Source organism: Lissotriton vulgaris, chromosome 9 (genome assembly GCF_964263255.1).
Source record: "Lissotriton vulgaris chromosome 9, aLisVul1.2, whole genome shotgun sequence".
Lineage (NCBI taxonomy): Eukaryota > Metazoa > Chordata > Amphibia > Caudata > Salamandridae > Lissotriton > Lissotriton vulgaris.
In genome coordinates this window covers 1,647,029-1,672,641 of record NC_141697.1, presented here as the reverse complement: position 1 = coordinate 1,672,641, position 25,613 = coordinate 1,647,029, and the positions used below count along the sequence as shown (strand labels likewise).

Genomic DNA, 25,613 nt, shown 5'->3' with positions numbered 1-25,613 from the left:
ACAAGCACCCTCTGCGGACACTCAATTCAACGTCTATATTCCTGGTAATTTACATTAATTTATCTCGAAATTGAACTATTGCCTAGCATTCTCCAAATAGAGTTGATATAATTATCCTGTGCGCAGAAGAAATTAATTTTTGCTTACACTCTACAGAAATTCAAAACTGCACTTTATTAAAAACAATAATTAAACGCTCGTGTCACAGCAATATGGAGCCGGCTTTAAACAAATTTACCATTGGGCCATTTTTCAAAGCGCCATCGTAAAAAAGAATCAGGAGGGAAAAGTACACAGAAAATATAAAACTCGTTGATGTGAAGCACAGCTCAGAAAGCCGCCGCCTCACCGTAGTCCCTGCGCGTGCACAGGGGCAGCTCTAGGCTCATGGTGGCCCTGGGCAGGGAGCGTAGGTAGGGGGCCCTGGAAGAGGGGGTCCGGACAGAGCGAAGCCCCCTGGAGCTCAGGAGGGGGCGTGGGGGGAGGGTCAGGGTGGAAGTGGAACAGAGCCGGAGGCCGCAAAATCCCTGCCAGGGGCCGCCACGCAAATATGTATCCATCCCAGAGGACATGAGCGTCCGCAGAAATGTTCCCAGGGGGGGGCAAAATTTTAACTTCATCACCATCCTCCGACATGGTTGAACACAAGTATTAAATACATTAAAAAAATCTAATAAGACAAAGAGCTTAAATAAACAAAGAAACCCATAAGGGGAAGAGAAAAATCTTGTGAGGCGCCACAGCATACGACCTGGCAACTACAATAAAACAGAGGGAAAAACTAAAAATGACGGAAAAAACCAAAAACATTCTAAATCAGGTTGATGTGGTTCTAGAGCATGGGTACTCACAAACTTTCTCTCAGGGGCCAAATTTACAGAGTGGTTTGTGTCCGAAGGTCGCACCAGTGGTGGCGGGGTCAGTGGGGGAGGGGGGTGGGGCTAGCAACAAAAAAAACTATGACCGTGAGGTTGAACACATACCCGGCAGCGGCCGTCTTCATCCACTGAGCCACCAGACCCGGCATACACACATCTATCTTTCTCTTTCTCTCTCTTTCTCTTTCTCTCTCTCTCTCTCTCTCTCTCTCTCTCTGTCTCCCTCCTTTTCTCGCTGTCTCCCTCCCTCCCTCCCTCGCTCTATCTGTCTCCCTCCCTCTCTCTATCTCTGTCCATCTCTCCCTCTCCATCTCTCTGTCTCCCTCCATCTCTCTCCCTGTCTCCCTCCCTCTCTCCCTCTCTGTCTCCCTCCATCTCTCTCCCTGTCTCCCTCCCTCTCTCCTCCACTGTCTACCTCTCCCTCTGTCTCTCCCTCTGTCTCTCCCCCTGTCTCTCCCCCTGTCTCCCTCCCTCTGTTGCCCCCTTCCCTCTGTCTGTCTCCCTCTGTCTATCTGTCTCCCTTTGTCTGTCGCCCTCTGTCTGTCTCCCTCTGTCTGTCTGCCTCCCTCTGTCTCTCTCTCTTGGTCTCTGTCTCCCTCTCTCTCTCTGTCTCCCTCCCTCTGTCTGCCTCACCCTTTGTCTCCCTCTCTCCCTTTGTCTCCCTCCCTTTGTCCCCCTCTCTCTGTCCCCCTCTCTCTGTCCCCCTCAGTCTGTCTCCCTCAGTCTGTCTCCCTCAGTCTGTCTCCCTCCCTCTGTCTCCCTCCCTCTGTCTCCCTCCCTCTTGTCTCCCTCTCTCTTGTCTCCCTCTCTCTCTCTCTCTGTCTCCCTCCCTCCCTTTCTCTCCCTCCCCCTGTCTGTCTACCTCTGTTACCCTCCCTCTATCTTCCTCCCTCTGTCTGTCCCTCCCTCTGTCTGTCTCCCTCTGTCTGTCTCCCTCTGTCTGTCCCCCTCTCTCTGTCCCCCTCAGTCTGTCTCCCTCAGTCTGTCTCCCTCAGTCTGTCTCCCTCAGTCTGTCTGCCTCTCTCTCTGTTTCCCTCTCGCTCTGTCTCCCTCTCGCTCTGTCTCCCTCTCTTGCTCTCTCTGTCTCCCACCCTCTGTAACCTCTGTCTCCCTCCCTCTCTCTCTCTCTCTCTCTCGCTCCCTCTGTCTCCCTCTCTGTCTCTCTGCCAGTCTTAGTCTCTGCCTCTATTTGTCTGTCCCTGTTTCCCTCCCTCTATCTCCCGCTCCGTCTCTGTTTGTCTCTGCCTGTCTTTCCCTGTCTCTGTATCTGCCTCTATCTGTCTCTGTCTGTCTCTGTCTCTATCTCTTTCTGTCTCTGTCTCCCTCCTCCTCTCTCTCTCTCTGTCTCCCTCCATCTCTGTCTCCCCCCCCCCCTCTCTCTCTCTCCCTCTGTCTCATTCACTCTGTTCGTCTCTCTCTCTCGGACTCCCTCTCTATGTCTCTCTCTGTCTCCCTCTCTCTGTCTCCCTCTCTCTGTCTCCCTCTCTCTGTCTCCCTCTCTCTGTCTCCCTCCCTCTGTCTGTCACCCCCTGTCACTTCACCCAGCTTCCCAGGCACACACACAGCAGCACCCGAGTACTTCATATTGCTTTTTTTCCCTTCCAGCCTCTGGCTGTCATCCCTGTAGAGGGGATACTCTCAGCATTCACATATCCCCCTTAATGGAAGAAGCAACAACGTGCTTGAAGTGCTAGTAGTGAGTTGTCTGCTTGTTTAGGTAGGAGCGACCCTTTCTGGTAGCCACAGTGCTGCTAACAAGTCGTCAGGGCAGACAGTGTCTTCTCAAAGGAGGCTCCGAGACTACAAAAAACACCCTGAAGGGAAAAACCTCTGATGGAAGAGGTGACTCCAGAATCCAGGCAACATGACACGAAAAGGAGGATAGTCAGCAAGGAGATGACAGACCTGTGAAGAAGAGGAGAATTGCAGAAGAAGGAACCCACAGGACCAAAATACCAAACTGGAGAAAAGTGTCACCAACAGAAGTGAATAGATATCAACAGGAGAAAAGAGACACCAACAGGAGTGAAGAGTGTTGCAACGCAAGAAAAATGAGAATTCCAGACCCTTATATATACACAAGGACAGCAAGGAAGTGACACCACAGGAAAAGGAGAACCACCATCTTGGTTTAGGAAGAGAAAGGAAGAAGGTTATAAAACCTCCATCTTGGAATGGTGAAGAAAGAAAAAACAGTACTCTAGGCACTCTGGGAACCAGACAGAGGAATTTTGTAAGGAAGGAACACGTGACTGCAGGCAACTCAAATGAAGGTCACTCTAAGATTCAGATAAGTCTACAGCGCCTGGTTTTCCCAGGCAGTCTCCCATCCAGGTACAAACCAGACCCGACCCTGCTTAACTACAGATGAGATCAGGTGCTTTTAGGGTTGTATGGCCACCGCCCACAGTGGCGGCATACCCCAAGAGAAAAGAGAAGTGCTTCATGGTGCGTCTTTGCACCCAGAAAAGAAACTGCAGGGCGCCACACTGAGCTGTGGCATGCCCAGCGTACAGAAATAGGTGCCACAGACAGAGTTACAGCCCGCAGCTGTGAGGCGGGAGGTGCGCAGGTCATGACCCAGTCCACGGCGTATCACCACATCTATCAACCCCTCCTTTATCATACGCTATCCCATTATCCATCTCTTTCATTATCCATCTCTTTCATTATCCATCCCTCTTTTCCTCGCTCTCTTCCCGTTGTTAACCTGATTTTCCCATTTCAATTGCCCCTGCACTATTTCCCTCCCTCTCTCGTAGTCTATAATTTACCCCTCTTTCTCACTTGTCTCCCATATACACTCTATACTTCATTCTATTTCTACCTCCTATGTCCTTAGTCCCAACTCTCCAAATTCCTATTGCTTCTTTGAGACTTACGTCAGTTATTTTTACTGTATTTAAAATTCTCCAGTTCTTCAGTTATGTCTTCTTATGCCAACAACCTGCTTTATCAAACCTTGTCATTTGCAGAAGACCCTTCTCTGTAGACATTAAATAGATTCCTGTCCCTGTGAGTGCTTTCAGTTCTGCATGCTTCTAAAGGTTAGGAAAGTGGAAAGACCTTGTTCAACCTTTTTTAGGCATTCAATCAAAAGAAAGTTTATTGTTGAGTGGTAAAGGAAAATCCACCTATTTCTGGGGGAGTTGTTGGATACCGTGGAGACTCCACATGTGGCATTTCTTTTACCAAACTATCCTTTTCCTGAAGTGATAGTGCCATATTTCTTTGATTCTACTCCTGATTTGGCACTTCCTCAAGGTATCACCAACCTCTAAATCATGCAAGTTAGAACTAAGAAGTGTGTGTGAGGCCTTGATTCACCCTGACCAGGAAACTTCTAATAATCCTCTTCTGCATCCATCCTTTGCGTTGTCATTCACTATTCTTTTTACTCCCCTCGCCACTTTCGTTTCCTACCCTATCTTTACCAATCTCTTGCTCTAACCTTCTCTCCACTTAGTCTGTTCTCACTTCATCTTTTACTTGGCTGTTTCCCTCTTCCATTTCCCCCTCTCTCCTTGTACTTATCTATAAATATTTCCCTCCCCTCTCGCCTCTATTCCTATCTTCTCTCGTCAATCATTTCTCCCTCTTTCCTCTCCCCCTCTCCGTTTGTCTCTACTCCCCACTCCGTCTCTTATTTCTCCTTTTGGCTCTGTCTCTCTCTTTATCTCTCCTCTACTCTTAAGTCTCCCTTGGTCTCAACATGGAGGGTTAATAAGATTTTTCACTACAACATTGTCAAAATCGAATTTTCATTTTTTTTCTCTATTTTTAGTCATATTGTTCTTTAAATGTAGTTATTTCAGTCTTCGGTGTTTTTTCCGGGTTTTTTTCACTCTCAGCTGTGTACAGCACTCTCCCCATTGCTCAAACGGATTAAGTGCAACCTGTGTTGTCACGTTATTCCAATATCTTCATAACACTGAGACTTTCCAATACCTCCAAAAAGGAGTCAGAGATGACTTGATGAGCTGCGCAAGTTGCCTCTCCTTCTAATGATCAAACGTAGCTGCTGCTTTGACTGGAGTAGAGTTTTCTTTTAAAGTGGTAGACATTTCCAACATAGGTTTCATGGAGGGAGGGGGAAGTTATGGTTCAAGCAGTTATGATTGTAATGTATATCATCTTATTATGCGAACAAAAGAAATACTGGCACAGTTACTATACATTGTTATGTTAACTATGTCATTATCAGCGTCCTGCTTTGCATGTACTATATTCACCTTAAAAACTATAAAATAGATGGTGTAGTAGTTTCCTTTACTCCCACATAAGTATTTGTTGACATGAGAGTCGGTCTTGCGATCCTGGTATTTGAATTGTGACTTTCAAATAAAATTGATCTCCTTTCCCTTGGAAGGATTGGTTCCCTTTAAATCCGACTATTAGTAGTTGTTACATTCTCTCATATATTTACTAGTCATGTTTCTTTAATTGTTAGTTCTTTGCACATGCACTGGCATGAGCTCCTGCGTGAGCCATGTTATTCTTTGATTGCATTCCACATTCTGTTGCTGTGGTCTAACAATGTTAGTTTGTACAGTTAGGATTGAAAGCTAACCTGTTGTAGGAGTTGGACCTGTTTGACGTGCTGCCAATAAAGAAACTTTTAAAGCTACATATTTCTCTTGAATTCAACAAAATTTGGCGACGAGGAGCACCACTCTGCAGCACGTTTAAGGAGTGGTGATGGAACCCATGTGTGAGGATTTTTTATCTATTTTCTAAAAACTTTGGTATGTACTACTTCATACTTTCGTACTTTTGATTGTACCAGCGGCAGTTGCATTTATTCCACTGTACTTCTGATTGTACCAGCGGCTGTATTTAATACTGTTTTCACTATTTATACATATTTTTTTTTCTTTAAAACAATATTTTTATCACATTCTTTACTTCACCTACTACAGTTTTTCACCTCTACGTTGGACTTCTACTTTCTACATTACTTTGTGCTTCTGTCATCTCCTTTAACATTTTTATCGCACTCCGTTCTAATACCTTTCAAAACGAAACATCCATCGTTGCTGAGCCAGTATTCCACATCGCACGCAGACTTGCCGACGTGTTCTCTTCGCAACCTAGCAACAATCTACGTTCTGCCTCGTTATTCTGAACTTTGACGTGCGCAGCGTGCCACGTCACACGCAGGTCGTAACACGTCACTCGTTTTCCTCCATTTTCAGAATCACCTTAGCAACGCGTATCTATTGCAGCGCTTTATCTACGATGAACTTGTGAGTTTATTTATAACGTTTAAGCATTTAACGGCATCAAGCGTTTTCCACAAATTACGCATTTTAAAGCAAAGTACATTTTATGATGTTTTTTTTTCTACAGTATAGTTCAAAATATATATATTTTTTAAGACAACAAGAAATTATTACTACTACTTTAGAGTATTATAGATATATTCATGTACTAATATATATATATATCCTAATTATGTGTATATATTGATGCATACATATATATTAATATCTCTATCATTTGTTTTCATTAAAACCTATACCTACTTACCATAATTTTGAACCATGCAATTTGATCCGCCTGCTAAATTTCTTCAGATAAAAGGAGATCCTCCAATGCCTTGGTCAAGATGGAAGGAAGAGTTTGTTACTTATATGAAGGCTATTGACGGAGAAAGGATGGGTTCTGAAAGAAAAAAAAGTATTTTACTCCATTGATTGGGTTCTGAAGGACAGGTCATTTTTAGGACTCTTCCCCAAATTACTTCTCAAAATGATGGTTCTGGGTATTCTTTAAATGTTTACACAGAAGCACTTGCTAGACTGGAAAAGAGATTTAAGCCTAATGTTAGTATTGCATTAAATCGTTTTAAATTTTACACAAGGAAACAAAAAGAGGATGAGTCTTTTGACGATTTTTTAACTTCCCTTAGATCTCTTAGTGTTCACTGTAGTTTTGGCACCATGACTGACGAAATGATAAGAGACCAAATTATTGTCCACGTTAAATGCAAAAAGATTCAGGACAAATTGTGGGTCATGGGAAATCCAAATTTGAGTGAGACTATTGCTACTGCTAAAGCCCAAGAACAGTCAGATTTATGGATGGATACAGTCAGGAAAGATCCTATCAAGAAACCTCAGGAAGAAGAGATTTGTAATGTGGGAAAGAAATTTGAACCCAAGAAAGACTATTTTTCTTCAAGACAAAATTTTAGTAAATCAAGATCTTCTCCACATTTAGGTTCAAATTCCCAGAATGTATGTTTTAGATGTGGGAATAGGTCACATTATGCAAACTTTCCTGGATGCCTTGCTCTTCAAAGATAATGTAAAATCTGTAATAGAATTGGACATTTCAGTAACATGTGTAGAGACAAACGTCCTTTTAATAAGGGTTCTGTTTCTTTCATTTCAGAGGAGCGCTGGGATCCCCAAGGGTAACCACGCGCTATATAAAACTCAGTAATAATAATAATAATAATAATAATAATAATAAGGAGAATATGTGTACCATTCCAAATGTTCATAATGTTCCGGATAAAGGTTTTGTGGTATCTATTATAGATGCTCAGTCAAAATCAATACTTAATTCACCTAAATGCATTTTTCACGTATTAGGTATTGATTTGCTTTTAATGGTTGACTCAGGTTCACCATGGACCATTATCACTTTAGATTACTATAATATCACTTTGTCAAATGCTTTGCTAATAATTAATCTAAAAGAATCTGATATTAATGCCAGTGGTTTTTCCGGAACTAGGATTGATTGTATAGGTTTCTTCCATGTTAATCTAACTTTCAGACATAGGAAACCCCACATAAAATTGTATATCACTAAGAAGGGTGTCAATGTGTTGGGATGGTTTGACCAATGGAAACTTGGTATATTGCTTAATCCACATTCCAAAGAACAAATATCTTTATGCGATGATAGTCTGATGAACATTATCTCTACTGTCGAAGATTCTGAATGTTCCACTTACACTGAAAAGGCTGCTAATGTTATCTCATGTTTCCAAAATGTTTTCTGTGATAAGTTAGGTAAACTTAAAAATTTCTCACATAAAATAGTTTTAAAAGAGAGTAATACTCCTATCGTACAAAAACTTAGAAGTGTTCCAATCAACATTAGAGAAGAACTTAGAATGTTAGATGAATTACTTAAAGAGGATATTATAGAGCCAATAGAGTCATCAGAATGGGTTTCTCCAATAGTTTTAGTACGTAAACCAGACAAAAAATTAAGGGTGTGTGTTGATTTGAGAGCATTAAACTCAAATATTGTAATTGACTGTCACCCGTTACCAAACATAAATGAGTTGGTATCTCTGTTTGATGGCGCGAACATTTTCTCTACCTTAGATCTCCGTTCCGCTTATCACCAAATAATGCTAACAGAGGACTCAAGAAAACTAACGGCGTTCATAACTCCGCAAGGTCTATTTCAATACAAGAGAATGCCATTCGGTCTCGCATCTGCTGCCTCTGTTTTTCAGAGAGTAATGTTTCAAATTTTCAGGGTGTAATGGCTGGATTTTCTGTTTAGATGGGATCAGCCCCTAGGGGCCCCTATGACCCAGCCAAAACGTACTCACCTTCCCTCCTCAGATCGTATTCACAATGAGTAGATGTACAGATAAATATACAGGTTGCACCTAAGGACGGGGAATGACAATATATGTATATACGGGTTTTCTACAATATCTTATTCACATCAGTTGGCCTCGCGGTCACCCCGACCCAGACCGTTCTACCCTAGGGCAGATCTGACACACAATCCGGTGTGTCTACACACGGGCCTGCAGAACCCAATGCTCCCTTTTCCAAACTGTTCGCAATCTGGCGAAACTAAGCGCCAGTATCCTCCCTGGCGTTCTCACTTATCCAAGCCACAATCTGGTGGGTATTCCCACTGGTCTCCCACCCAGTGTTATCACTAACGCCGCATATCAACGACGACCACATTCCTATGAACCATTATTTGGGGGTATTGTCTCAGTGATCTACCTGGAATAAAACTACAGTAATAACTTTGAATATGGTTTCAGATTATGTAGTGTACTCCCTGCTCTTGGCATCAAAGATCCACCCACTCCCTCCTTATTCAGTCACCATTTACCTGATCGGGATTTCTCATCCGTTCACCCAAACAGCTCCTAACTAGAAGTCGGGTTTATCAAGATTGAACATGAGCACCAGGCACACGATAATTCTATATGAATTAGGGTATTTATTAACAATAAACATAAATCACATTACTATGCAGCATAACATTTGCAAGGGAAAAAAAAAAGGTAAAGATTAGAGTGCACATACTACATAAATTGGGCGGGTATCACCTGGTTAGTGGGAAGTCTGGACTCGGCAGTCATCTAGGCTCCTGTCTCGTCTCTGGGTCCTGGCTCGCCTTGCAGTCACCCTCAGCCGTCACAAGTACACGTCTGCACCGCTAGGCTCAACCTCGTCTGCTCTCCCTCAGGACCTCGGAACCTTGCTGTTTATTAGCTACCGTCTCTCTCTCTCTCTGTATCAGTGCGCTCCGCGCTACTTCTCGTTCAGTCTATCTCAGAGAGTTTCGGTCTTAAATCTTTCTCCGACTTCAAAGATGGCGACTCATCCACCATGAAAATGAATAATGGCAGAGATGCTAACGGCTAGATGCCGCCTACGGACTAACTGACAAACTGACTAACACCTTCGCTAATATCAAAGCCCGTTCCTTCATGGAAATTCACGGCCAGTAACCTGCCGCCCACCAAATTCTTGTACCTCCCCGTACCAAGGACACTTTCCCAGCCGGCCGGCCTGAAGTTGTGTCTTCGGAGTGGAGAAAAATACATTCCTTCGATAAGGGTCAGCCTGAACCGGTTCTCTCCAAGCGAACAACAGCTTAAAACTAAAATATTACTCTTCACCTAGAAGGCCTTCTCGAGCTACCGGGCAGAAAGCAAAATGGAGTCTGTCTCGTTTAAGGCCTACGGAGCCCATAATATACATAGCTCCATGAAAAACAGATCGGCATGTTAGCAAATGAGTGAATCATGACTAATACTTATATATCTAACCCCTAACTTAAATTCATAAGCCTTACTCTAAGGGAAATAATACGAAAATGCCTTTATATATATAAGACAGGGTCCCTGTCTATCGGCCTAATCCCTATGCTATGGGGGTGATAGGCTGGAGTCACTCTCCATCATTCTCCTTCTCCAAAGAGCTAGCAAAAAGACAGCCATAACATTACACCCCTTGACTCCAGTCTATTAACCACAAACTAAATGGAGCTAACATCAGTAGACGAATAATATGAAACAAAATTAACTGATCTACGACCCTTACTAAGTCTAAAAAATTGTAGCAGGGAAGGGATACACTGAATAAAGCAACAAATTGCTATAAGGATACAGACAGCAACAATAACCCCTCCTAAAATTTGTCGTATGAAATGCATGTCAGGGAGCCAGTTAAAAAGCCAGTCAAAGAAACCCTGATCTATATGTTCTCTAATTTCTGCAGTCAAGTCGTGGAGTTTATTAATGTGGGACTGGATATCTTTAGAATGGTCAGACAAATTAAAACAGCATAGACCTTCAAATTCAGAGCATTCATGCCCGTGTTTTAACAACAAATAATCAATTGCAGCACGGTTTTGCAAAATAGCTCTACGTTCACCTTGGGAATCTAATAATAAATCTGATAAAACAGTAGACGTTTGGTTTATAGACTTCACCATCCAGCAGGCCATTTTGCCGATTGTTTTGGCATTATAAACGGCCAATGCTGGAACACCAATAATAGAAAAAGCTAAACCAAGATATTCTGATCTGGAAAAAAGATGAACAGAGGAATCACAGTCTTCATGTAATGACATTGAGTCTCGAACAATACGGGAATGGGAAGGAGGATGTGAAGAAAACATTAGCAAACTTAATCTAGTGATGGCACATGGGCCACCAGAAATATTCGCAGGAATATAGGGCCAAGATGAATTCCCGCAGGAAAAGAGCCATCCAGCTGGCAATAACATTGAACGATAATGGCTAGTGGCTACTACTAAACGTTTACAGGTCATATTGTTCTTCACTGAAAGGCATGAATTAGGAAGTCTCTTTGAACATAACAAACGTTGATGAAATGAAAAAGTAGTAGCGGCTTGGAGTTTCAACCGCAAACACTCGGTAATAGCCTTAGGATTACAGGTCATAACAAAGCAAAGGTCACCAGGGGTAATATTAAAAGTAATAATTCTGGAATTAATAGGGACATCAAGGTCTGGAAGAAGAGTACATGAGGGACAGAACTCGTGGGCCGCAAAATCGCCCAAAATAACATTAGGTCGGGCATTGGATACATTAAACACATGGCGCAAAGTTTCAGTGGATGCAGGAACAGCTACCAAACAGGTCGCTAGAATGTCAGTAACACTCTTCATAGGAGTGAGGCAAAAATGCGGAGAGTTCGTCACCCGCTTAGCGAGTGTGATCCAGAAGTTTGAAGAAGTACGCCACGCAGACCGCCACGCAGACCGCGTGGCTCTTATAATCCCATCAACCGGCGTCGGTGGATCCTCTCCTCTCCCGGCGTAGCAAGCCAAAAGGAGTCCAACGCCGACACATCCTGCAGCAGCAGTCCAAAGAATGATCTGAAAGAATACAAATACAGGCCTTAATCATTCTCGTAAATAACATTTATCAGCTGGGACAGCTTCCCAGCCATCTTTCCCTGGCTTCATCACCAAAACGGTGTTGTCATGACCGGTCGCAATAATATCAGCCTGTTCAGGAGGATTTTTAGGCGATTGCACCCATATTTTAGCTCCAGGAAGATCAGACGATCCGAAGCCTTTTTGTCCTCGCACAGTTAGCAACGTTGGGGCAGAGCCTTTCTTGATCTCACCACTGAAGACAGGCATAATCAATAACTGAGCAACACGGTCAGACTTTTTGATCAATAAGTCAGTCTCACTGCTATTAAGCAAGAGAACCTTAATCTCTCCCTGATAATCACTGTCAATCACTCCGCCGAGTACTTGTACACCTTTCAGGGCCAGGCCAGATCTAGGGGCAATTAATCCAAAACTACCGGCAGGTATAGAGATACCAATGCCAGTTTCAACAATGATTCGATCTTTTCCTGGAAATTGTGCATCATTTAATGCATGCAGGTCAAGGCCTGCGGAACCTGGGGTTGCTCTACATGGAGCCAAAGCACCGGGGGTAATTTCCCAATATGTGACAGTGTTCGAAACAGAATTAGGTTTTGCATCAACATGTGGAGGAAACAAACGCATCAAAGGAGATTCAGCATGTAACAAAGGACGATTATTTAAAATCAACAAGGCTTGAAGTAGGACATCTCTGCACTGGTTGTAACGGTCATCAGTCAACTTGCGCAACTGTTCTTTCAACAAGCCATTCATTCTCTCAATCAGTCCTGAAGCTTGAGGGTAATATGGAATATGAAACACCCAATCTATATTATTCTCCGTACAGAATTCCTGCACCAATCTTCCACGAAAGTGGGATGCATTGTCTGATTGAATCTGGAATGGGACACCATAGTACAAAATAATGAGCTCCAGCGTTTTAATTGTATTCACTTGGGTAGCATTCTTGCAAGGGAAAGCGACCAAAAGGCCACTATAAGTGTCAACCACTGTACAAATGTATTGACAGTTTCTGCTCATAGGGAGCGGACCAATATAATCAATCTGCCAATTTTGGGCGGGCAATTTACCTCGATGTAAGTGGCCTCGAACAATTTGAGGCACCTCTTTCTTTCTAGAATGCTGGCAAATGGGGCAATGTAGAATGACATCTTTAATTAAAGAAAAGGGAATATGAATTCCTCTATCGGCAGCCCACCTGTTAGTGGCTTTCTCTCCAAAATGTCCTGCTTTCTGATGGGCCCACTTCGCCAATCCCGCCAAATCAGAATCCTGCATGTCAACCACTGCCTCAGAAATTTTAGACTGTTCATCTGCAATATTATGAAAAAATTTGTCAAGGGAGTCGATTGGAGAATGAGCATCCACGTGAAAGATTGTTACAGTACTCTGCGGGAGCAATTCCCAAATTTCTTGCCAGAGCTCTTTGCCCCACAGCTCCTTGGAATGCAATTCCCAATTATGAGAATGCCATGTAGGTAACCACACCGCTAGTCCATTTGCAGTGGACCAAGAATCAGTGAAAATGTGACATGTACCTGGTAACTCCTGTTTCAAAACTTGATAAACCGCATAGAGTTCAGCATATTGACTACTCTTACCGTCTCCAGTTGTGCATAACAATTTCTTTGTAGTCGGGTTATAAGAAACAGATTTCCAATGTCTTTTGTCACCAATGAACTTCGCAGAACCATCCGTAAACCACACATGTTTTCTATCCTCCGCGGACAGATCATCAAATGATTTACCCCACTTCACGGGAGACTCCTGCACTACGGGAACCGAACACTCACTTCCAGCCTCATTGGAGGGCGCCTGCGCCACTCGCTCATGTAAAACCGCCACACCTTTCGGACCCACACGTGCCCTGTCCTGAATGTACCATTTCCATTTAATCACACTAGCCTCCTGAGCATGTCCAATTCGATGGGACTTCGGTGAACTCAAAACCCACTGCATAATGGGAATTTCAGGCCTCAAAATCACAGCATGGCCTAAAGTCAATTGCTCGGTATCCACCAGAGCCCAATAACAAGCAAGCAACTGTTTTTCAAAAGGTGAGTAACGCTCACCAGCCTCTGGTAACTTTTTGGTCCAAAAACCTAATGGCACTTTTTGTCTGCCCTGCTTTTGCCACAAACTCCAATTGGCATACAGGCCTTCCACGGACACATTCAAATCCACATCACCGTCACTCACAGGCCACAAATCCAAAGCATACTGAATAGCTTCTTTAGCCAAATTAAAAGCAGTCTGTTGAGGTTCACCCCATTCAAACGCATTCTTTTTACGCGTGACTCGATACAATGGAGCCAAGATCTGACTCAAATGGGGAATATGCTGACGCCAAAATCCAAACAATCCAATAAAGCATTGCGCCTCTTTCCTGTTTCTGGGAACAGCAAAATCAAGTATTTTTCGTTTAACTTGTGGAATCACCTCTCTGTGACCCTCATGCCAATTAATTCCTAGAAATTTTACAGCTTGGGATGGAGTTTGTAATTTGTCAGGATTAATTTCCCAACCTTTTGCTCGCAAACAGTCAATGATTTGATCTAAATGGGACTGCACCTGGTCTTGCGTTTCACCTTGAATCAAAATGTCGTCAATATAATGACAAATCTGAACTTGTGGATTCGTGGGTACTTCAGACAAATGCTCCGCCACCAGCCGGTGACAGATCGTAGGACTATGTACATAGCCTTAAGGAAGACTCCGGAACGTCATTTGACGTCCATTCCATGTAAAACTGAATTGTTCCTGGCATTCGGGGGCAATCGGAATTGAAAAGAATGCATTAGCAATATCAATAGAAGCATACCACGTACCTGGATGCTTTTGAATTCTCTGAATCAGTGTGACAATGTCAGGCACAGCAACAGTCAATTTAGGTGTATGTTTATTCAATTCTCGATAATCAACAGTCATGCGCCAAGAGTTGTCACTTTTGCGCACGGGCCAAACAGGATTATTCCAAGCAGATGTGACCGGAGTAATGACTCCTGCGTCAACCAAATCCTGAATCGTAGCAGTAATTTCTTCATGACCACCTGGAATGCGATATTGTTTCTGAGAAATCACTTTCGTTGCTAAAGGGATCTTAATAGGTGGCATGCGTAAACGGCCAACCCGAACGGGTCTGGTCGAAATGTACTGCCGTGTACCAAATTGATAACATCCATCATCCAAATGCAAAGTCATACCTTTCAAAATGTCAATACCAATAATGTATTCCAAAAGTGGCACAACCAACACAGAGTATTCTCTACGAGGAATCCTACCAATTTTAATTTCGAGTGCAGTTTGAACCGCGGGTGTCTCTTTACCACCCAGACCGGTAATTGTAAAAGACTGTCCATGAAATTTTCTCGACTTACCATGAATTAAAGTGGCCTCCGCCCCAGTATCAACCAACGCTCGGGCCCTTTGGATATTACGATGTTTCCAAAAAATCTCAATATCTACATAGGGTCTGTAATCTCTGTGGGCCCACTTGCGTACCGGAGCTTGACCTATTTCCTAGTCATTTTTCCTGCGTTCCGTCAACCAAGACAGATCAGGGTAAATGTTCTCAGTTTTCTTTGGTATTAAGATTTCTTGTTCATATCCGTCTCCAGTACGAAACGGATTAGTGTCAGGTTCAAAGAATTGTGAGTTACGGTCAGAGAGTCTGTTACGATCCTCTCTTTTTCTCATGTCAGGGGAGAAACTTCTTGCATCTCGTCGTCTGCTAGAAACACGATCCTCTCTACCCCTTTCGTGGTCATCCTCTCTCCCCCTCCCATCATTACGGCGGGGGGATCCATCACGTTCATAGCGCCGATCATCACGGCGATCAGAATTCACACGTCGCCTCTCATCACCACTGTCATCCGAACCACGATCATACTCATTCTTCCGCACACGACGGGCACCCTCCTTTCGATCCAAACCCCGCTTACGAAACATGTCCCATAAGCGATTATTAGGCTCGCCATCAATGTCTTCCCTTTTGACACCATCAGCAATGAGGGCAAGAAACATGTCACGTCTAGAGAACTTATAGTCCCCACCAGTACGACCCTCAGGTCGGGATTGTCTTTCAGGTTTAAACCATTCACCCAGCTCACCAAGCTGACGAACAGACTCGAGCACAGCAGACAAAGGATTGCCAGTTTGATTAATCAATAACGTCATCATAACCTGCTTGTAAGCAACAGGAGAAGTACGTATAATGCGGTTACGCACAGAAGATGTTAAAAGACCATCCAATAGCCTGTCAGCAGTACTAAGGAAGATACACGTTTTCATGACTTCCTCCTTCAAACGTTGCGACGCATCGCGCAGAGTGTACCACGGTTTTTCATCAGTAGGCCAATCAGATTCAGTTGGATATTTATGATTACAGCCATCAGACGCAAGCTGGAGCAAAGAAGTTTGAGCAGCACCATTATAATTCCGAAAATGGTCCTGAATAGTAGAATCAGAACTCAAAGAGCAAAATCGTAAGCAATCAACAGCATCGAGCATAATACCGGCAGCGCCAAGCTCATAAAGACGCACGATCCAGGTAAGCAAGGTCTCACCAGGCCGTTGTTTAAATCGTTGCAGGATGTCACTAATCTCCTGCTGAGTAAAATCTTCAATACAATCAAGAGCTATACCACCCGGATTACCAGGGGCCTGTTGTAATTTACGTCGAAAAATCGGGTGAGCAGAAACTGCGGGAAGAGCTTCCGAGGAAGCCCGCACCTTAGATTTAACAGCACAATCAGGGCAAGCTACGTCATCCACACGGGAAGAACGAGCACGGTCACAATCGGGAGTCAAATCAATGCATGAAGCAGATTTACAATCACGTCCAGAGCGAGAAGACTCGCGCTTGTCACCCTCCTCTGCCGAGGAGTCAGAAGTATGAGAATCCCAGATATTACCGTCCCACTCGTCGGGATTCCAATCCAGTCCAGCTTTCGCTACAACCATACGCACTTTGCGTGAAGACACACGTCCACGACGATGTTTATATTTGTATCGTGCAATACGGACCGCAGCTCTTTCGGCAATGGTCTGATATGTTTCAAGTTTATCGGCAAGCAATTTATTTTGACAACGCAACAAAGTGTGCGCATTTTGCAACTCGACACACTGTCCTTCCGAATCTTTAAACTGTTTCTGTAGTTGAACAAACCTCTCATGCAATATTCTGTATGCATTAAGAACAATCCACCCTCTGCGTCCTAAAATAGGAAGCTCATCACCCTTCACTACTGCGCTTTCTGTAGGCATGACACCACATCGGCAGGCTCCGCTTGCTCCAAGCATGAAGACCAATTTTCACTCAAACCAGTAGAATCAGCCCACTCACGGGCCAAGGCCTCGTAAGGCGTAGACTCCCAGCCGGGAATCTGGATCGGTAATTTGAAAACCGACGATGATTTTTTCGCAAACATAATGACACGCAAAAAATTATATACACAATTATAAACAAAATTTTATACGCACAAGCCGAGCGCAAACCAACGATATTAAAACAACACAATGCACACAGGCTTCGTAAACAGTTCGTGACGCCAGATGTAATGGCTGGATTTTCTGTTTAGATGGGATCAGCCCCTAGGGGCCCCTATGACCCAGCCAAAACGTACTCACCTTCCCTCCTCAGATCGTATTCACAATGAGTAGATGTACAGATAAATATACAGGTTGCACCTAAGGACGGGGAATGACAATATATGTATATACGGGTTTTCTACAATATCTTATTCACATCAGTTGGCCTCGCGGTCACCCCGACCCAGACCGTTCTACCCTAGGGCAGATCTGACACACAATCCGGTGTGTCTACACACGGGCCTGCAGAACCCAATGCCCCCTTTTCCAAACTGTTCGCAATCTGGCGAAACTAAGCGCCAGTATCCTCCCTGGCGTTCTCACTTATCCAAGCCACAATCTGGTGGGTATTCCCACTGGTCTCCCACCCAGTGTTATCACTAACGCCGCATATCAACGACGACCACATTCCTATGAACCATTATTTGGGGGTATTGTCTCAGTGATCTACCTGGAATAAAACTACAGTAATAACTTTGAATATGGTTTCAGATTATGTAGTGTACTCCCTGCTCTTGGCATCAAAGATCCACCCACTCCCTCCTTATTCAGTCACCATTTACCTGATCGGGATTTCTCATCCGTTCACCCAAACAGCTCCTAACTAGAAGTCGGGTTTATCAAGATTGAACATGAGCACCAGGCACACGATAATTCTATATGAATTAGGGTATTTATTAACAATAAACATAAATCACATTACTATGCAGCATAACATTTGCAAGGGAAAAAAAAGGTAAAGATTAGAGTGCACATACTACATAAATTGGGCGGGTATCACCTGGTTAGTGGGAAGTCTGGACTCGGCAGTCATCTAGGCTCCTGTCTCGTCTCTGGGTCCTGGCTCGCCTTGCAGTCACCCTCAGCCGTCACAAGTACACGTCTGCACCGCTAGGCTCAACCTCGTCTGCTCTCCCTCAGGACCTCGGAACCTTGCTGTTTACTAGCTACCGTCTCTCTCTCTCTCTGTATCAGTGCGCTCCGCGCTACTTCTCGTTCAGTCTATCTCAGAGAGTTTCGGTCTTAAATCTTTCTCCGACTTCAAAGATGGCGACTCATCCACCATGAAAATGAATAATGGCAGAGATGCTAACGGCTAGATGCCGCCTACGGACTAACTGACAAACTGACTAACACCTTCGCTAATATCAAAGCCCGTTCCTTCATGGAAATTCACGGCCAGTAACCTGCCGCCCACCAAATTCTTGTACCTCCCCGTACCAAGGACACTTTCCCAGCCGGCCGGCCTGAAGTTGTGTCTTCGGAGTGGAGAAAAATACATTCCTTCGATAAGGGTCAGCCTGAACCGGTTCTCTCCAAGCGAACAACAGCTTAAAACTAAAATATTACTCTTCACCTAGAAGGCCTTCTCGAGCTACCGGGCAGAAAGCAAAATGGAGTCTGTCTCGTTTAAGGCCTACGGAGCCCATAATATACATAGCTCCATGAAAAACAGATCGGCATGTTAGCAAATGAGTGAATCATGACTAATACTTATATATCTAACCCCTAACTTAAATTCATAAGCCTTACTCTAAGGGAAATAATACGAAAATGCCTTTATATATATAAGACAGGGTCCCTGTCTATCGGCCTAATCCCTATGCTATGGGGGTGATAGGCTGGAGTCACTCTCCATCATTCTCCTTCTCCAAAGAGCTAGCAAAAAGACAGCCATAACACAGGGATGTAGACAGTTTTGTAAAATGTTTCCAGGATGACATTTTGGTTTTTTCAAAGAATATTATTGAACATGAAAAACATTTACACATTGTGTGTTTGAGGTTAGAACAAAGTGGTTCAACACTCAAGGCACACAAGTGCAATCTTTTTAAAAAATCTGTTTAATATTCAGGGCACACCCTTTCGGGTGAGGGTGTTGTTCCAAAAAAATCTAACGTTGAAGCAATTATTAAGGCACCAGCTCCAGACAATAAGGATCAGTTACTTTCTTTTGCTGGTCTATGTGAATATTATAGCAAGTTTGTTATCAATTTTGCTACGAAAATGGAACCTTTGAGAAAGTTACTTAGACAAGGAGAAAAATATGAATGGTCTGAGGTACAACAGCGTTCTTTTGATGATATTAAACATGACATCATACATGCTCCCACACTCAAACCTTTCCGCATGAACAGAGAGTGCATAATTACTGTTGATGCGAGTTTATATGGTTTAGGTAGTGTTCTGTCTCAAAAGGAAGGTAGCAATGAATGGAATGTTGCTTTTGCTTCAAGGACTCTTAGTGAATGCGAGCGCAGATATGCTGTTATTGAAAGGGAGTTACTTGCCTGCGTGTGGGCTACTGAACATTTTAGGTTATATGTCTGGGGTTCAAAGTTCACACTTAGGACCTATCACAAGCCATTAGTAAACATCTTGTCAGTGGGTGGAGGATGGAATGCAACGGCAAGGATAGCCAGGTTAACGTCTAAATTACAGGAATATAATTTTACCACGGTTTATGTCCCTGGGAAGAAAAATGTCACAGCGGATTGTTTATCACGCTTACCATGTGCACAGGAAGAAGTTAGTTCTATTAGTGGTGTTGATTTTGTTCTTTCAGTTCAAGATGTTGTGTGTGGAAAATTTCAGGAGATTTCAGAGACATTGTGGGAAGAATGTGTACAGAAAGACCAAAAGTGGAGAGAGTTAAAGGAATGTGTTAAAAATGGTTGGCCAAGAAAGGATTTGGTGCAACCGGAACTGGTTCCATTTTATAAAGTTCTTGAAGAGTTAGAATTAGATGGCGATTTTGTTTTTAAATCAGGGAAATGCATTCCACCTGAGAGCGTGTATGAAGTAATCTTACGTATTGCACACAAAACACATCCTGGTATTTCGTCTATGAAAAGGTTGGTGAGAGACTATTTTTGGTGGCCAGGAATTGATAAGTTTGTGGATAGAATTGTTAGAGAATGTGCAGAATGTTGTTCTAGTGAGAAAATGCTTTAAGTACATACTCCTCCTATGAAGATAGTTAAATGACCGTCTCAACCTTGGGAGAAGGTAGCTTTTGATATTACTGGTCCATTTCATATGTTGCCTGAGGCATCACGGTATGCTTTAGTTATGATTGATTATCATTCTAAGTGGCCGGAGGTGAAGTTTGTCCCAAAAGCCACCACTGAGGCTGTAATTAACTTTTTCTAAGACATTTTTACTAGGGAAGGTTGTCCGTTATCTTTAGTGACAGACAATGGTATTCAGTTGACTTCGTTAGAAATGAATAATTTTCTTAAAGAGTGTAACATTATTCACAGGTTAACGTCGGTTTATGAACCACATGAAAACGGTCAAGTTGAGAGATTCAATCAGGTTTGAAGAATTATGTGGTGGATTCCATCAAGTTTGGTGTGAACTGGGTAAGTGCTTTAAGAGAATGTTTGTGGAATTATAGAATTACACCACATTCAACCACACAAGTAAGTCCTTTCAATGTGTTTAAGGGAAGGAATTCTGCTTCTAAAGTTTTCCCTGGTGGCTAAGAGAGAAATCTCATTATTTTGTGTTTCTGATATTGCCAAGCGTGTTGAATGTAAACAGCTTAACGTAAAAAAACGGTATGATGATAAATGGAGTGTTAAGACACAATGTTTTCAAGTAGGAGAGTGGGTAAGAATTCGTAAACCTGGTTTAATAAGTAAAGGGTTGGACAAATACAGTGAACCTATTCAACTTAAGAAAGTCTTTATCAATAGTGCCATGACTCAAGATGGCAGAATATGGAATTTTGGAAGGTTAGCCAAATGTCATGCACCTGACATTTTGCATAAAGGAATACTGCATAATGATGTACAACTTGATAAAGATTATTCAATCGCTTCTAGAGTCAAAGATACCAAGCGAGTTATAAATGTTCCTAAGAGGTACATACATTCTAGCTAATTCGTTTTGATTCATTATTAAACTTTCTGCATTATGTTTTGTATCATTTCTTTGTTTTCTTTTTTTTCCTTTTCTCTATGTACATATGTTTTGTTAATAGGGAGATGTGTTACATTCTCTCATATATTTACTAGTCATGTTTCTTTAATTGGCTCACTGCAGAATACAAAGTGGGCAATGCTTAATTTGAGAATAAATAAGAAGTGCTAGGGATACACATTGCTCCTGCCAGCGCTGCCAATGGCAACCCCTATCTATCACAGTCACCAATTCTGTGACAATTCTGAATATTCCCCGGCTCAAATCTGTAAGAATGGCTTAGGTTGCAGGTATAAGTCATTCTAATGTAGGTAGAATTAATAAACCACTATTGTGCTCGTATCTGAATTAGGCAGACAGCGCTACCCTGCAGCAGCCTTCCATAAGTTGCGGTGTTAACAATTGAGTGCAGTGTCAAGCACAGGAAACAATCGGCTCAAATCAAATAGTAAAAGAGGGCCCACTGAATTTAAACATATTTCACAGATATTCATTAGACTTTGTTGTGGTGGGGGGGAACTAACGGGCTGTGGCCTACATAGGGCAAGGGGCTCTACTGCACTGGCCAGCAGACTCCTACCTCCCTGTCCACACTGAATCTCCAGCTATAGCAATCACGAGCCACTTCAACAAAAAGAGTGTTGGAATTTCATAAGAAGTACACTTAAACCAAGAATGTTGGCACTAGCCACCTTTTTATCCGATTGTTGTTGCCTGCTGTGAGGGACTAAAGATCACGTCCCCTGCCTAAGACTTGTTAATTGTGCTGCTCGAAAGCATCAGCAGCACCCCAAGGACTCAACCTCTTTTCCTGAGGCGTGGGCTGGGAGGAGATGCTCCATGCTGTGTCTCCTCTGCCGGCCCATTATCATTCTGACCATGACAATGCAATTGCTGACTCTGGGACCTGCTGGGAGTCACACTCGGCGCTGTAGCAGCCTTTCAGGTGTTGCCTCAGCAGGAAAGTCGGCCCAGGTATGTGGGCCTGCTTTTCCACTTCAGAATCGCCTTGGGAATCGGGCTTAGATCCAGGGGGGGCAAGCGCCCCCTCTTGCCCCCCCCTGCGGACGCCCATGCCAGAGGATTATTATATTAAGGATATATATTGGCGTGGAGGCTCCTGGGGTTTGGTGGCTCTCTGCAGGTGCACAGCTTGCACATGCCTAAGGCCGGCCCTGGCGTGCATTACCCCGCAGTCTGACCTACCGGATTGATTCTAAATACGGCAACAAAATGGCACCTGTAAATTTTGAGGGACGGGAATATGTAGACTGGCACTGAGCGGTTCAGTGGCCAAATAGCCCAAGAATGGAGCCCCGGCCTGGGCTTGTATTTACTGGCGGCAGCGGTGCCTGCCTTTCGTGCAAGGGGAGGAGGGTGGTTATCTCCTGCCAGGGCTGAAAAGAGAGACGCCGGCCGCCTGACAGGAGAAAGCGATCAGGAGTTCTCGCTAGAAACAGCACGCGTCTCGAGGGGGCATTGTGGAGAAACAGCCTGCCATTGGCATCACCCCGGGCACGGCTTAGAGCCCGCACAGCCACCGCGCAACGCTTGAGCGCCAAGACAACTGGGGCTTCGCCTGCATTAGTGCGGGTGCAGAAATACAAGAGGGGCTCAGCTTATCGAAATGTGGAGAAATATGTCTTTTTCTATGTAACTACTTCAAAATAAGTGAAAAGGTGAATTTGTAGAGGGCGTGCATAGGAAAGAAGCAATATACGCTCGGTTCCTTTTACAAAGAAGCTGTCGCCGGTGTTCACAGCCGCAATGACAACCCACTATCTGCTCACTGCACTCACTCTTTTATCGGTGTGATTATACCATGTTTAAATTTGTGGTTGATTCACGCCCTGTCTCTCCAGTCGCCTTTCCTGCGCACGCAACACGCAAAGCCCGGCCGCAGAGAAAGGAGGGGAGGGCGCCCTCGGCTGCACGTCCGCTCCCATCCTATTTTTTGGGCCAGTAACACATGCCATGGCCGCTAAGCATTAGAGTGCTCTGCTTAGAAAGCGAGATCTAAAGGAGGTGAATCTGCGAGCATCCTTTCTTGGGAGAGGTCCTCTGGATTCGTTTCAGTCGGTGGCTTGCTGCTTCTCGGCTCTGTTTTGCCATCTAAACCAAAGCACTTTCAGAGCTTCCTTCGTATTTGGAAAGTCTCTTTCTAGCGGAACGGGAAGTGACTTCCAAAGAAAAGAAGACTTGCCCGCGGAGCCTTTTGGGTACCAAAATGTGCATATTTCCCTGGGTGGCAAGTTTGCTTTAGGGTCTGCCCCTGAGGTATCATCAGGTTGAAACAGTAGGGGGCGCCTTTTCATGGAGATCCTTGTGCACACATCATCGAGTTTGAGATCAGGCGCGTGACAACTAACAGTGGGCAGGATATCCTGGGTCTTTGGAACTCCCTAAACCTATGGTGGCGGAACGCTAAAAAAACAAAAAACATCTTGGCAGCCAAAGCTGCCCATTTCTCTAGTCGCATTACCAATACAAATAATAATTCAAAAGAGATTTTTAATATTGTCAATGAACTCTCCAATTCAGAGAGGATATTATTGAAGGTGGCACCATCACAGGAATTATGCAATTCCCTCAATGATTATTTCATTGACAAGATTATCACTATTAAAAATAATATTCCCAAACGTTCCGTTGTACCTAGTTCTGATGATCAGTTTAAAAACACTCATTCGTTAAGTCAATTTCCCAATATTGACCTGGAAACTTTCCATAAGCTCCTAATGAAGGTAAAATCAGGAGCTCCATCGGACTGCTGTCCGCCGTATATCCTCAAAGACTGTTTTTTGGCTTTTCCCAGCCCCATACTGGCCCTAATGAATGAGTCTCTCCCCGAGGGAAAAGTCCCCCCGGCCTTTAAGAAGTCTATAGTCGTTCCCCTTTTGAAGAAACTCAGGGCAGACCCCACATTGTTATCCAATTATCGCCCGATTTCTTTGCTGCCTTTTGTCGCAAAGCTACTGGAAACTCATATAGCAAACTGTCTATCTGATTTTCTAGAGAAGTCTGGATATCTTGACCCCCACCAGGCAGGCTTCCGGCCAGCTCATTCAACGGAAGCGGTCATAGTGGCGGTGTTGGATACTCTCAGAGAACACGTGGATTGGGGCTCCCCACGGGCACTGGTACTATTAGATCTCTCAGCCGCGTTCGACACGGTCGACCATGAAATTCTGGTGGACCGTGTCGAAGTGGCTGGTGTCCGGGGGGCGTCCGCCTGTTGACTATCGTCTTTCTTGAATGACAGGTCTCAGGCTGTCCGCCAAGGGCCCTACATTGCCCCCCTCCCCATAAAAGCATATGTGGGGTTCCTCAGGGCTCAGCACTGTCACCTCACTTATTTAACATCTATATCTCCCCTTTGATTCAATCAATGAAGATGAGAAACGTGACAGTTTTCAACTATGCAGAGGATCTGCAGCTGGTCCTTGAGATCGATGGCTCCGAACGTTCAGTGGCGGACCTCCATGAAACTTTGCTGTTTATACAACAGTGGATGGACGGTAACCATCTAAAACTGAACCCGGGCAAGACAGAGCTTGTCTTGACCGGGGACAGTGGTAAATTCTGGGGTCCTCACTACTGGCCCACGGAGCTCGGTCCATCCCCCTCCCCTGCCAGCTCGGCAAAAACGCTAGGAGTTTCCCTTGACAAGGAACTAACACTGAAATCTCAGGTGGGCAGTGTGATATCAAAGTGCTTCTTTCAGATGCGCAAGATCCGGAAAATCCACTGTTTTTTCACCCAGGACGCTCTGGCCCACATTATAATGGCCACTGTCATATCCCGTTTGGACTATGCGAATTCTGCATACCTGGGGTTGCCACTTTATTTATCTAAGCGATTGCAGTTAGTCCAAAATCAGGCTGCTCGGTTGGTCATGCGTCAACCCAGATGGCAACCAATCAGCCCAGCGCTTCAGAAACCTCACTGGCTCCCCATCTCTCAGCGCTGTGTTTTCAAAACTGGCTGAATGGTGTTTAAGGCCTTGCATGCCAAAAGCCCAGCTTTTATTACTAACCTGTTATCCAGATATGTGCCCAACCGGACCCTTCGTTCTGCCCATCTTTCTCTGCTTTTTGTACCCAAGTTTAAACGTGTGCGTCAGGGGGGCCACCGTTTTGCAGTCTTGGCGCCTAAACTTTGGAATTCGTTTCCTCTGGAGATCCGGTCTTGTAACGACATCAAGCAGTTTAGGAGGCTCCTCAAGACCTGGTTGTTTCGGTTCGCTTATAATTTGGGATAATTGACAGCTGTAGTCTGTTCAGTCCGCCTTCAGTACTTTTCTGCTCTCTAGTCAGCGCCATGAAGCCACCCAGTGAAAGTGCGCTCAATCAACTCCCATTAACATTAACATTAACGCTGATGACTCTCAAAGACGGGTTGTAATAACCAACTAACCCAAATTCATCATCGCAGACTGCCTTACACTTGTCCTGCTTGGATGCAGGCCCATCAATAAGTGGGTAGATGGCACAATATACCCCAAGCCCCTCCCTTTTTTAGGGCCCCATATTCGTACTAATGTATTTTACAAACCACCAAAGGGTCAAT

The 25,613-nt window shown here is 44.1% G+C and overlaps 1 protein-coding gene across 1 annotated transcript in view; it reads right to left on the bottom strand.

The window, feature by feature from the left end:
- LOC147689512 (uncharacterized) overlaps positions 1 to 25,613 on the bottom strand; it is a 159,025-nt gene that overhangs the window by 90,934 nt on the left and 42,478 nt on the right. The window contains exon 2 of the mRNA XM_086936898.1: positions 6,408 to 6,542. The gene's annotated coding sequence lies outside the window, so the exon portion shown is untranslated. The remainder of the gene's footprint in view (positions 1 to 6,407; positions 6,543 to 25,613) is intronic.